We start from the raw sequence: 9,482 nt of genomic DNA on the forward strand, positions 1-9,482 counted from the left end.
TTTCTTTACCATTATTAACATAAAATATCGGCAACCAAAAATATGAAAATAAGCAATATTAGATTTTCTTTCTTTCCAAAGCTCATAGGGGATTTTCTTTAAAATTTGTCTAATCAAAGTATGATTTAAAATGTAACATGTTGTGTTGATTGCTTCCACCCAAAAAAATTTTGGAAGGTTGCTTTCACAAAGCATGGTACGGGCCATTTCTTCTAAGGTTCTGTTTTTCCTTTCTACTACCCTATTTTGTTGGGGTGTCCTAGGAGCAGAGAAGTTATGGCCAATTCTCTTTTCATCACAAAAGTTTTCAAAGTCTTGATTTTCAAATTCAGTTCCATGATCGCTTCGAATATTTAGAATTGAAAATCTTTTCTCATTAGTGACTTTTCGATAAAATTTAGTGAAAACATAAAAAGTTTTATCTTTGTGTGCTAAAAAGAAAATCCAAGTAAAATGAGAGTAATCATCTATAATTACAAAACCATATCATTTTTCTCCTAGACTAGTGGTTCTAGTAGGTCCAAATAAGTCCATATGCAAAAACTCCAAAGGTCTAGAGGTTGAAACAATATTTTTGGATTTAAATGAAACTCTTGTTTGTTTACCCAGTTGGCATGCATCACAAATTCTATCCTTTTCAAAATTTAGTTTTGGCAAACCAAGAACTAATTCTTTCTTAATTAATTTTGAAAGAGAATGCATGCTAATGTGTGCAAGTCTGCGATGCCAAAGCCAACTAGTCTCATTAATTTTAGCATTCAAGGATACTAGGCATTGCATGTTTATTTTGGCTAAATTATTTAAATATACCATATAAATATTACCATGTCTATGTCCAATAAATTTAATACCATCATTAATAGGACTAGTTACAATGCAAACAGATGATTCAAAAATAACTTTATATCCTTTATCACAAAATTGACTAATGCTAGTAAATTATGCTTTAAACCATCAACTAACAAAATATTTTCAATGTATTTGGAGGGAGTGATACCAATGTTACCTATACCGATGATCTTTTCTTTGCCATTATCTCCAAAGGTGACCATCCCTCCATCCTTAGCATCAAGAGTGATGAATTGAGATTCATCACCAGTCATGTGTCTCGAGCATCCGCTGTCAAGATACCATTTCCTGTTTCCTCCTTGGGATGCTAGACACACCTGCAAGCAAAAGTCAAGTTTTTGTTTTAGGTACCCAAGCTTTCTTGGGTCCTTTTTGGTTAGTCATAATGGTTCCTTTTGGAACCCATATTTTCTTTATAGTTGAGTTTGCAGACTTGTTAGAGAAGCAAGTGTATGACTTATGTTCTACTCTACCATATTTGAAGCAAGTAATATTAGAAGACTTGTTACTTAAAGAGTTTACATAAATATTTTTCAGATATTTTTGTTTCTTCAAGGGGTTATAGCCAAGTCCAGCCTTATCATACACGACTTTTTGATTATCAAGAATCATATTGAGTTTATTTGAACTCAAGGTGAACTTTTCTACTATTGATTTTAGCTTGGCAATTTCATTCTTTAAGCTTTGATTTTCTTGAAGCAGGGTGAATTTCTCAATTGAAATATTTTCAGTTTGTTTCAATAAAGATTGATTTTTCAATTTTAGCTCTTTGTTCTTCATTCCTTGTTTCTTTAATTCATCAACTAAATCATAAAAAGCTTCATGTAATTCTTCAAATATAAAGTCACTAGGAGTTTCAGAAATTACCTCATTTTCGTGTGCCATAAGGCACAGGTTGGCTTGTTCGGTTGAGTTTTCCTCATCGGAGCTTGAGTCATCACTCGCACTCCAAGTGGCCATCATAGCCTTCTTCTTGTACTTCTTGGGACCTTTCTTCAGTTGTGGGCATTCGGATTTGAAGTGTCCCGGCTTCTTGCATTCGTAACAGATAAGGGGTTGATTTTTCTCTTTTTCTTTGCTCTGTTCTCCTTTTGTGAATGGCCTCTTTCTCATCCCCTATTTTCTTTTTCTCAAAAATTTCTTGAATTTTCGGGTAATGAGTGCCATCTCTTCATCCTGTTCTTCATCTTCAGTGTCATCAGTTTCTTCATCTGGTGGAGCTGTGGATTTGAGGGCAATGGTTCTTTTCTTTTTGACTTCTTCCTCTTGATGTTGCTTCATGCTCAGCTCATGAGTCATCAATGATCCTAGAAGCTCTTCCAAGGGTAGAATGTTCAAGTCCTTAGCTTCTTGGATGGCAGTCACTTTGGCTTCCCAAGTTCTTGGTAGGGACCTGAGAATCTTTCTTACAAGCTCACTGTTAGTATAGGACTTACCAAGACTCTTTAAACCATTAATAATATCAGTAAAGCGAGTAAATATTTCGGTTATGGACTCATCATGCTCCATTTTAAACAATTCATATTTATGCACAAGCATATTGATTTTAGACTCCTTTACTTGATTGGTTCCCTCATGGGTTACTTCTAACCTATCCCATATTTCTTTAGCAGATGAGCAAGTAGAAATACGATTAAATTCGTTTGCATCAAGAGCACAATAAAGAATATTCATTGCTTTAGCATTTAATTGGGCCATCTTCTTATCAACCTCATCCCATTCTTTCTCGAGTTTGGTTGATTCCTCACCATCTATAATTTTAGTGGGTGTGTGAGGACCGTTCACTATGATACTCCATATATCATAGTCGAGTGCTTGAATAAATATTTTTATCCGAGCTTTCCAATAGGTGTAATTAGACCCATTGAAAAGTGGAGGTCGGTTGGTGGATTGCCCATCGGCTAGAGAAGTGCCGACATGAGTTGCCATAGATCTTTTGCTCTTTGATTGTTTAGATCAAAGAAGGGCTAGAGCACCAGGCTCTGATACCACTTATTGCCCAGCTATGCAACCCAAGAGGGGGGGGTGAATTGGGTTTCTAAAAATTTTAAGCTTAACTTATGACTTATGAGAAATGTTTGACAAAGCTAAATAGATAGAGTGAGTAGAATTAATTCAAGGCTAATAGCAAGAGCAAGAATGTAAGAGAATAATGAAGAGATAAAGAAGAGCAATTAAACACACACCAAACAAAAAGATTTATAGTGGTTCGGTGCCAACCTTGCACCTACATCCACTCTCCAAGCTCCTACTTGAGAATTTCAATCCACTAATCTTGTATCCAACCTGAATACAAACGTCGAAAACTCCGACTCTAGCTATCCCAAGCTAGATCACTTATTTCACGGGTACAAGCCAACCCAATACAACCTTCCCTTATTTCGAAACCCTTCCAAAACAAAACCAATCACTCAAACTGAGTATAATAATTTATAGCATAAATAAGTATAAAGAAAGCTCCTTCAATGAGCGAATATAACTTTAAATACACTTTACTCAAGAGAAGAAGACCCTTTTTGAATTTTATCAAGGTGGATGGAGACTTGAATGTGCACTTGAAGAGTTGGTGAGCTTGGATTAAAGGCTTCTTGAAAGCTTTGAATGAGCTCTTGCTTAGGGCTGAAAAGTTTGCTTGAAATCTCTTTTTCAAAATCTCTCTCTTTGAATAATTCTTTGATTCCCACCTTTTTTTGTTCCTTTTATAGCTTTAAGAAATAGAGGAAATCATTCTAGACTGGAAAAAGAACCGTTAGACTGCATTAAATGAGCATTAAAAGCATTTAAAATGGGTTAAAAACTAGCTGTTGCAAAAAAATCCCGTCACAGGGGTCGACTCATGAGTCGACTCATGCCTGGGGGTCAACTCATGGGTCGACCTCTGTGGAAAATCATCACAGAAGTGAACGGGATCCATGGTTCTGTAAAACTGGCAAAAAGACCCGCAGAGGTCGACTCATGAGTCGACTCATGCCTTGGGAGTCGACTCATGGGTCGACTCACAGGGTGTGCCAAGTCTGTGCCGACCAAGAAAATCAGCGTGCCAGTCATCTCATGTGCCATGAGTCGACTCATGGGTCGACTCATGATTTTCAATCATGCATATCTTTCAAAATACAAGTCCAAAATCAATAAAATTTTTACCATTGGATCACAAATCTTTTGTTCTATCATTTGATACTATCAAATCAGGATTTTGATAAAATTATAATTTTGCCCCTGACGAGCAATAAGTCTTTTTCAAGTGAAAATCATTGGTATCCCTTCAACTACTTTGTAATCATCAAAATCAATCTAAGGAGCAACAGCATATCTCTGACACCGATCACATCTTCTGACATATTCGATAGAGTCGTGGTACATTGTAGGCCAGTAATAACCTTGTCGGAGTAGTTTATGGGATAAAGATCTGGCCCTCAGATGACTTTCGTAGACTCCTTCATGTACCTCCCACAAGGCAAAGTCGGCTTCAGAAGGCCGGAGACATTTTAGGAGGGGCAAAGAGTACGACCTCTTGTACAGCTTGCCTTTATAAAGGATATATCGGGAGGCCTGGTTCCTAAGCTTTCGAGCTTCTTTTGCATCATGAGGAAGAACCCCATCCTTGAGGTATGCAACCAGTGGGTCAATCCAGCTGGGTTCATGGCTGATCTCCATCACAAGCTGTGGTTCTTCCGTACTTGGACACTTTAGAACTTCGAAGAAGACTTCCTTGGGTAGTTCAGCCGGAGCCAGTGTAGCTAACTTGGAGAGAAGATTGGCCCTGGTATTTTCTGCTCTTGGAATCTACCTGATGTCAAAGTTGCCAAAGGTAGGGATGATCTTTTTTACCTTTTCAAGATACTTGGCCATACTGTCCTCCCGAGCTTCATAATTTTTGCTGACTTGTCCCACTACTAATTGGGAGTCACTGTATACTTGAAGCTGATCTACTTCTAACTCTTTGATGATCCTCAGTCCTGCAATCAGAGCTTCATATTCTGCTCCGTTATTTATCGCAGAAAATTCGAAGCGCAGCGCGTACTCCACGATAATTCCTTCCAGATTGACCAAGATCAGGTCCGCACCTGCGCCTGACATGTTGGAGGAACCATCCACGTAGAGGGCCCAAAAACCATCAGGGAGATCTAATCTTTCTTCAGGGGAGTTCGGCTGGAGCCCTGAGTTATCAGCTTCACCTCATTCATGTTCGGCTTCTTCTGAAATAGTACATTCGACTATGAAGTCTACTAATATCTGAGCTTTTATTGTCGATCAAGGTCGATAGTTGATGTCGAATTTCGTGAGCTCGACTGTCCATTTTGCTATCCTTCCGAAAGCATCTGCTCGATGCAGAACCGCCTTAATCGGCTGGTCAGTGAGCAGCATTATGGTGTGCCCTTGAAAGTAAGGTCGGAGCCTTCAAGCTGCAATCAACAAGGCGTAAGTTAGTTTCTCTAACTTAGTATACCTGATTTTGGCATCTCTCAGTACTCGACTTATGTAGTAGATTGATCGTTGAATTTTTGCGTCTTCCTTAACCAGAACTGCTGCGAGAGCCACAGGGGAGACCACCAGGTACAGGAATAACTTCTCTCTGGGTTCGGGCTTTGTCAATAGCAGAGGTGAGCCGAGGTAATTCTTCAATTCTTCGAATGCTTGCTAACATTCAGTGGTCCAATAGAAGTTCTTCTGCTGCTTGAGAGTCTGAAAGAAAGATAGGACCATTCGATCGACCTTGAGATGAAGCGATTTAGAGCTGCTACCCTCCCAATAAGGTGCTGAACTTCTTTTATTGTCTTCGAGGTAGTCATTTCCTGGATGGCACGAATCTTTTCCAGATTTGCTTCGATCTCGTGCCCTGATACCATAAAACCCAAGAATTTTTCTGAGGATACTCCAAAAGCGCACTTGGTTGGGTTCAGCTTCATCTTGTATTTTTGGAGGGCGCTGAAGGTCTCCTCAAGGTCGGCGACATGGTTCGTTGAGGATTTACTTTTTACAAATATTTCATCCACGTAGACCTCCATGTTGTGGCCGATCTGCTCTTTGAAGATCTTGTTCACCAGCCATTGATAGGTCACCCCTGCATTTTTTAGGCCAAAAGGCATGACCTTGAAACAATAAACACCACGGTTAGTAATAAAAGCAGTTTTTTCTTCATCCTCTGATGCCATCCTAATTTGATTGTAGCCGAAAAATACATCCATGAAAGTGAGAAGCTCATGGCCCGAGGTTGCATCCACTAATTGATCAATTCTGGATAGAGAGTAACTGTCTTTCGAGCAGACTTTGTTCAGCTTTTTGAAGTCTATACACATCCTCCACTTGCCGTTCGCCTTCTTGATAAGAACCACATTGGAGACCCAGTTCGGGTAGTTGACTTCTCTGATGAACCCGGCTTTCAGGAGTCTATCAACTTCCTCAACTATTGCTTTCTGCCTTTTCGGTGCATGACCTCGAATTTTTTCTTCATCGGACGATGTTTGGGATCAATAGCTAGACGGTGTTCCATAACATCCGCATCAATCCCCGGCATGTCCGCCGGAACCCAAGCGAAGACATCCGTATTTTTTTGTAGAAAATTGATGAGCTGTGTCTGTACCTCATCTCCCAGGTTGGAGCCGATCTTCACCACATGCTCCTCATTCCCATCGTTCAAAGGAATTGAGACAAGATCTTCAATCGGCTCACCTCGTTCTTCAGCAAGATCGTCGTGGGTGTCTAATCCATCAATCAAACAGGGGTCAAACCGATAATTTCTTTGTAGGGCTATGTTATAGCAGTGTCTTGTCAGGACTTGATCTCCTCTGACCTCTTTGACCCCTTGGCTAGTAGAAAATTTCAATTTCAAATGGTAAGTCGATACCACAGCTTGGAGGGCGTTGAGGCCAGGTCGGCCGAGTATTGCATTATAGGCAGACGGTGCCCTTACTATCAAAAAATTTACTTACGCTCTAGATTATTTCGGGTACCGACCTGCAACTATGATTAAGGTTATTACTCCTTCCACCGACACAGCATCGCCAGTGAACCCCACCAACGGGGAGCTTATCGGCCCTAATCGACCATCCGGAATGGATATTTTTAAGAATGTATCGTAAAATAAAATATCGGCAAAGCTTCCACTATCAACAAGAATGCGGCGTACATCATAGTCAGCAATATTTAAAGAAACTACAACCGCATCATTATGAGGGAATTGAATCTCCTTGGCATCTTCTTTAGTAAAGGTTATAGATTCTTCAGTCCTCTGCCATTTGGGCGGTCCGATCGATCCACTGGCTACTCCCCGTCGGGGTCCTCCAGAGATGGTATTGATGATCTTGATTGGAAGCCGATCTTCAGGCTATTCTTCCCTCCTTGGCAGCTCTGGCTGTGGTAAGGCCCTCGACCGATCCTTCCTACCTTCAGGCCGACGTTGGATGAATCTGTCAAGCCGACCTCATCTGATGAGCTCCTCGATCTCGTCTCAGAGCTGAATACACTCCTCCGTGTCATGGCCGTGGTCACGATGATAGAGGCAAAACTTGTTAGGGTTGCACTTTTTGAGATGTGTGCACATCCTTTTCGCCCTTGGCAGCTGCTCCCTGATCTCCATCAGCACTTGGGCTTTTGGAGCATTGAGAGGGGCGTAGCTATGAAATCTTCCTGGGGGAGAGCTCCGTCGACCTCTGCGGTCCGGGCTCCTCTGGCTATGAGCTCGGGGAGGAGTTCGGACATGCTTGTGTCTGAAGGGAGTTCGAGAATGTGGCTGAGCTTCACTCGATCCTTTTTCAGTTGTGGGCTTGTCGGAGTCACCCGCTTGCCGCTCCTTCGCGACCTCCTCATCCTTCATCTTGAAAGCTTCCTCTACTCGGGCATACCCTTCGGCCCGAGCCAGCAAATCAGTGAAGTCCCTAGGATACTTCTTTTTCAGAGAAAATAGAAGATCATTCTTTTGAAGACTACTCTTCAGGGCGGCCATTGCAACTGATAGGTTCAAGTTTCGGACCTCCAATGCGGCGGCGTTAAAATAGTTAACGTAAGTTCGGATAGATTCTCTCTCCTTTTGCTTGATGTTGATGAGGGACTCCGAATCTCTCCGGGGATGCTGGCTGCTGACGAAATGAGCAGCGAACTGATGGCTCATCTGATCAAAAGAGAAGATAGTACCCGATTTTAGTATCGAGTACCAGTTTCTTGCTACTCCCTTCAAGGTAGATGGGAAGGCTCGGCACAGGATGACGTCTGATGCACCATGGAGCAGCATCATTGTCCGAAAAGCCTCCAGGTGGTCAACTGGATCCGAGGTCCCGTCATAGCTCTCAAATTGGGGGAGCTTGAACTTTGGCGAGATTGGTTCATGCATAATCATTTGAGAGAAAGGAGGATCAGTATAGATATCCTCATCATAAATAGGGGGAGCATAGTGGAGCTCTTCGATCCGTCGGTTCATCTCCTGGAACCTTTGATCTAAGAGATCCTCTCGACTGCGAGTCTCGAGGATCTTCTGACAGAACGGAGGTAGGGACCCTCCGGGGATAGAATCATGATCAGATGGAGGACTCTCTGCCCTCTGCTTCCCCTTTTCGGGGAAGACAGGGTGACTGGCCTAAGTGGGTCGCCCGATCGTCAGATTCTGGAACTCCGACAATACTCTTTCCAGCCGCACAGATGCCTGCGACTGCTGCTACTGCATGGCCTGCACTGCTTCGACGAGGCCCCTGATCTGCTGAACCAACAGGTCGAACTGCTCCATGCAGACTATCATTGCCGGAGGAGGAGGAGCCTGGAAAATTGGAGATGAGGTCGGAGCTTGCGGATCTCGCTGAGATCTGACCACGGAGGCCATAGATCGCCTGGTGGATGCCTTTCGGAAAGGCATCAGGTGGGGATCTAGCAGGAGAAGAGGAAGAAGATGTCGAAGAAGATGACCGGAGACAGTCCCGTTGAGTACTCCTTTAAGAATAAGGGTCCTGCGAAGACACAGCACCCTTTCTCTTGCGCCAATTCTATTGGTGCAGAATTTCATCGACGTCGGAGAAGCTGGAGTCGAGGGGATCGCGGCCGCCGTCGGGACCTACAAGGAAAGTCTAAATCGGAGTTGGGGGTGCTCCGGCAAGATCCTTCGATGCTCAAGTCAATACTCTGCCTCAACAGAAATGGAGCACTCGAATAAGATTTTAGCAGAGTTTTGAGATAGAGTTTAGAGCTTAAAGGAGAACGTATCTGGGAGGGTCTCTTTTATAGATGGGGGAGCATAACCGCTTGACAGCGACGTCCGTAACTGCCTGGTAGTGGGCCGTTCAGGGCCACGTAGTGTTTGTTGCGGAGAGTGGAGTTGTGTCCGTTGTCGCGACTTGCCAGAGAGTGATGGGGCCACATGGAATCTGTTACAGAGAATGGAGTGGTGTCTGTTGTCGCGACTTGCCAGAGAATGGTGGGACCACGTGGAGTTTGTTATGGAGAGCAGAGTGGGGTAGTGTCCATTGTCGTGACTTGCCAGAGAGTTCGGGCTGGACGGATGAAGCTCGACTGGGATGTCTGATAGAGCGAAATGGCTCTCTATCTCAGCAATCTTAGAGAAGCTCGAATGTTTTCGAGATTGCTAACGAGTCCACTATTATCGGGTGCCTTGAGCGCTGATGCTATAGGCGAAAGTCATCTGCTGTAGA

The sequence above is a fragment of the Elaeis guineensis genome, chromosome 12 (genome assembly GCF_000442705.2).
Source record: "Elaeis guineensis isolate ETL-2024a chromosome 12, EG11, whole genome shotgun sequence".
In the NCBI taxonomy this organism is placed as follows: Eukaryota; Viridiplantae; Streptophyta; class Magnoliopsida; order Arecales; family Arecaceae; genus Elaeis; species Elaeis guineensis.